General features: G+C 33.3%; 1 pseudogene; it reads right to left on the minus strand.

Moving 5' to 3' along the window:
• Window positions 1-211: 211 nt before the first annotated feature.
• On the minus strand, window positions 212-3,305 carry LOC18053482 (annotated as a pseudogene).
• Between the last annotated feature and the right edge of the window lie 2,190 nt (window positions 3,306-5,495).

Genomic DNA, 5,495 nt, shown 5'->3' on the forward strand with positions numbered 1-5,495 from the left:
TATATTGTGATTATAATTTATTTGTGAATTCTTATTTACAAATTTAATTAATTAATAAAAATGAATATTGTCAAAAAATAATAAATAATAGTAATTAACATCCATTCAATCCAACAAATTAATTTAAAAATAAATACATCTAGTATTCAATGTCATTACCACTAATACATAATAAAACATCCCAAATAAAAAAAAAAAGAATGCCAAAATATAAAATAATAGTTAAATTCCCATTAAACTCCAATAAAAGTAATTCAAATTCCGGCCACCAAGCCAAACTCCCCAACAAAACTTCCAAAGATTAATGGAAATATTCCAACAACAAGACTTCCAGAAGCAATACCCTCTTCCAGCGGCAATACATTGAATAATCTGAGAACTTATTACATTGTTTAGAACTACAACACTAAAACATAAAAGCCAAATAACTATATTAAACTCATAAAAAGCTTACAATTTATAGGAGAAACTGAAAGTATCAATCAATTTTGAGGTAATATATAAAACAATTTAATTTTGGCTGTAAGAAAATAGTAGAAAATTTAAAGTACCTTTAGTCAAAAGGCTCAAGCATTTACAGAGTGAGTTAGGTTCTGAGAATGGCCAATATCACCTACACAGATAATAAATTTTTAGCCAGAGAATGATGATGCATTTGCTAGATCTCAATGCACTAGTGTTCTAAAAAAAACCTGAAATGTATTCAACAACCAATCATCGTACGCACTATATCGCGCATTTGTTTACAACTTCACCATCTGAAACAACGGAAAGAGTTGATTTAGTATTCATGGATTGATTAAAGCTCTACTGCAACCCAACAACCCGAATTTTTGTCTTTTGAAATTTTACAAATAAAAGCGTATTTGTAGGACACTGATAGGTGTGATGAAAATGATAGTGATGTTGATCGTTTAAATAGTTTCTATATAGCTGTAATCTCATTGTGGAGGCTTAATTGGACCTTGAGTAAAAAGGAAGAAAACTAGCAAAATGATTAAGAAATAAAGGACAAATCAATTTCTTAACGAACTGGGAAATTTCAGTTCCTTTCCCCCAAATATCTCTGAGGTAAGATAAAAAGAGCACATATCAGCTATCCAACTTATTTTGCAAGATCCAAAAAATGCACTTGGGACTACAACTTTTTGATCCCAGGGTCAGTTTTACCTGGCTGTGCATGATCAAAGAGTTGCATGCCACTTCTAAACCAGAATAAAAAGATTTTAAACACATAAAATGCTACTAATTAAATCTAAAAGGAGGGAATTCAAACCTTTGAAACGGTAAGCGCAGGACTCCACTGTTCTTTAAGGATATCAAGACAGATGCTTCCATTGCTGTTGATGTTCGGGTGGAAGACCTTGGTCCTAAAAGCAACCTAAACAACAAAATACCATGATACATTTTAAGTCAAAAGACTCGAAACAACCCCATACATGACCATTATCAAGAAAAAAAAGATCAGACGCTTGATTTGCATTCAAAAGATTAGTCACCTTTGGGGGCTTGAAAGGATAATCAGGAGGAAAATTAATGGCAACTAAAAATACACCTTCTGCATATCAGCATATGGGCTATCAGATGGGCCCATAATTGTGGCTTGCCAGTGGAACATGTCTTCAGCCGCAGGGCCTGTTAAATAATTAAACAAGCATTGAAAGACTATCAAAATCACAAATTTAGTTTAGATTACATGAATTGATTAAAAAAAAAAATTAAAGTTACACATTCAGTGGCGATACAGGCACAACATTTTTTACCCAATTGATGTCATAGTACACAACAATTATTGATAGGTGATACTTAGTTATGCATTAACAATGAAATAGTAAAATCGACAACAGCCTCCTATAAGCTACACATTAAAGATGGCATACGACGTTGTTCCCAATTGACATGGTCCTCATTGATAGAGGCCACTTAATTTCACATCAGTATTGAAAATAATAAAGTCAACAACAGCCTCCCATATGACAGCTATTGTTCAAGAACATGTAAATCTCTTGTTATCCAATTATAGGCTCGGGAATTAAATATAAATGCAGATTTAATTCATTCAGTTTTTTAATACGTACAAAGAAAAAGTGACCATGAACTAACAGAGGTTACTACGTTACAGATTCTGTAACATACAGCACCAATGTTTGCACCACAGGTGTCCTGCTTACGGAGGAAAAAGGGAGCAAATGCTTTTGTCTGGTAGCTGGTTAAGCACAATCTGTATGTTACAGAATCTATAAGTTAGCCTGCTCCTGAACTTCATGCTCTCTTTGGAAAGGTTGAAAACAACCAACATCCAATGAAACTACTCCAGCATGATATACATCGGCTGCCAATCAGAATTCAGAATCAATCGTAATAAATTTCAACAACGTGTTGACACAAACAACAAATATAGATCAAGTAAATCTTATCACCAAATGATACGAAATATAAGTAATCTAAAATGTGCTTCAAATTGAAAAGTAACAAAAAATTATACCAGCGCTGCAAGATGTGGGAGGATCCTTTTGCGGATCCTTGAGTTCCTTCAAAATACGCTTTGAAGCCATGACTCTTCAAGGGATTATTAAAATTAAAGCTACAACGAACCTTAAGACCTGCAAAATTGTAAACAGATCCATATACAGCTTCTTAATTAGACTATCCAAGCTTGTAAAACAACAAATTATTTGATCTATTGCATTTAAATCAAAAAGTTTAAATCAAAATTTCGAAAATACTAAAAACATAATGACGCAAATTGACCATGCGCGGCAGAGAACAGGATCGTAGTGTAATAGCGTCGAGAAAGCGAAACGGTGAAGCAGATCTACGTCGTCAAGCCGCCCCCGCCTTGCTCCTCTAACAACCCCTTGTTTTGTTCTTCAACACAAATATCGTCGAGAAAGAACGTTCGGAGTTGTAATGGTTTCACATAAGCCAAAACAAACAAGCTAACCCTAAATAGTGTGAACAAATCAAATCTTGAAATTATGAAAACACAATCAAAATCACGGCATAATGGATTCACATAAGCGATGAGAAACAACATGCAAATGAGAAATTGGACCTGGGGAGTGGCTAAGAGGCCGGGATGGTAGAGAGACTTTTGTTGAAGAAGCGCTTGTTGAACCAGTGTTTGCTGCTGCTGCTGATGCTGCTTTAAACTCTGGTACTGCATTTTCCTTCGTAATCGAAGGATTTGTAAACTGTTTGTCGAAGGATTTGTAAACTATTTGGTTCCTGAGAAAATTTCGTTAAGGTTTCTCGAGAAAATGAAGAAAAGAAAAAAACAAAGAAAATGAGAGAGTGACGAGAGAAGTAGCAGTGTATGACTGTATTCGTTCAACACTTAAGGAAAAAAAAGGAAGAAAGAAAGTTTAAAGTACCCAAAACGGTACAGTTTTGCTAGCATTTTCTTTTTTTAAATTATTAAAACCCATTTTTTGTTTTTTAAATAAATAATATATAAAATTTGGGTCAAATATTGTCAAAGTAATTTTTCTATCACGATTTCTTGATAAATTAAATTTCTATCATGATTCTATCATAAGTGTTGTGCAAATTTTATTGAGCTCACAAGTGCACGAATCTATTGTAGAATAGATCAATGGTGACGAGTGTCGATCCCACGAGGAGGTGGATTTTAATTGTGTAGAATTAACTTTTCTAAATGAATGGTTGGATTTGTGGTGAAAGTAATTTAGATTATCCTAAAATTTAAATTAAAATGGGGGAAATGAATTGAAGTGAAATCTATTGAAATGACGCACTTAGGTATCTAGATCCGTATCAACATGCACCATGGGCTAAATATTCCTTATTAGTGCCAACTAAATCATGAGGGGGGAATCCACACCTCATGAACCACACTCTAATCAATATGGTGTTAAGGGCTTATCGTGCCAAATAATAATAACCTTGTACTAGGAAGCTGGTGAAATCAGGGCGGTATCTAGACAAGATTATTATTATTTGTCGACGAAAAGTCAAAACATCCACAATAATTAGAGGGGAAGAGAAAGTAAATTTACCAAATAAAGCCCATGACACATGTTGAGACTTCACCTTCAACCCAAGCTTGAAAGAAAATTAGCTACTCATAATTGAACTAGGAGCAAAATGAGAATTTATTAAAATACGTAGAAAATATAAGATAGAGAATGAATTAAAGAAAATGAAGCTAAAAAATGGATTCAGAGATGCCAAATTACGGGGGGAGGCCCCCTTTTTATAGATACATTGAGTAAATCACGGCCATCGGATTAAAAACAGTTTGGATGCTCAGGATTGCGCCACGTCATCAGTCAACAGTACGTGGTTTGACCACGCGGTTTGAACAGTGACACAGTTTGGTTCAAAATAATTCTATGTATATGCATGTACCGTACGCGTAATTTTTAGTCCACTAACATGCTGCCACATCACCGATCAACAGTGCATAAGAATTTTCTCCAATGGAATCGTGACACCTCATCAGTCAATGCCACATCATCGATCAATGCCACGTCATCGGTCAATGCCACATCATCATTTCGTATATGTGAACAGTGTCGTGAATAGTAACATAGACAATACCGTACATGTGAGTAGTGCCGTACATGTGAACGGTGACATTTTTCGTTTTATACTCCTCCTAAGGTTTTCAACTGTCCTAAGTTCAAAAGTGATGTCCGTTTTACCGTCTGATTTCTCGGTCATTGTGAAATGACCCTGATGCCTCTAAAATACATAAAATACTTAATTAAAATAAAACACACGTAATTAAATCACAAGAATCTTAAATACATCAAAGTAAGGGTGTTAGTAAGACTTGAAATGTAAAATGATGATTTTCTCTTTTATAAATATACATTTTCTAACACTTAACAATAAGTTCGTGATAAATGATAATCATATCATAAAGTCATCATAAATTCATGATAGAAAATATTTCTATCACAAGACCATCATTAATTTATGACAGATTGAAAATTATGTCACAAGTCTATCATAATTTTATGATATACCTAGAATCTGTCATAAGTTGTATGTCATCTATTAGCAGTTTTCTTGTAGTGAACACACATTTTTTTCTTTTTTTTTTTATCTTACAATTTGTTTTTCTTTTTATAGGGTTGACTCAAACGAAATCTAGAGATCATATATAAAATAATAAACTGCTAAGATGTATGAAGAATGGACAAAAAGGGTTACTCTCCAAGAAAAATGACATACTCAAAAACTCACTTAGTATTTATTATGACATGACATAGCATAACATCACTTAAGACCAAAGATAATACAAATACTAAAATTTGAAAGTCATCATGTCATCCAATATTAAAAAAAATCACACAATTTTTTTTTTTAAAACGATAGTCTACCCCCTAACCTATTCTAAACATGAAAAGAAAATATGCATGCAGAAAGGTGAAAAATAATGTGGAAAAGCTAATTAGAAAATTTACACTTAAAAATGATAGAAAAAGAAAATATTTTTTTTTTAACTAAGAAGATGCGTTTCTAGA

This window comes from Citrus clementina, unplaced genomic scaffold (assembly GCF_000493195.1).
Source record: "Citrus clementina cultivar Clemenules unplaced genomic scaffold, Citrus_clementina_v1.0 scaffold_2, whole genome shotgun sequence".
Taxonomy (NCBI): Eukaryota; Viridiplantae; Streptophyta; class Magnoliopsida; order Sapindales; family Rutaceae; genus Citrus; species Citrus x clementina.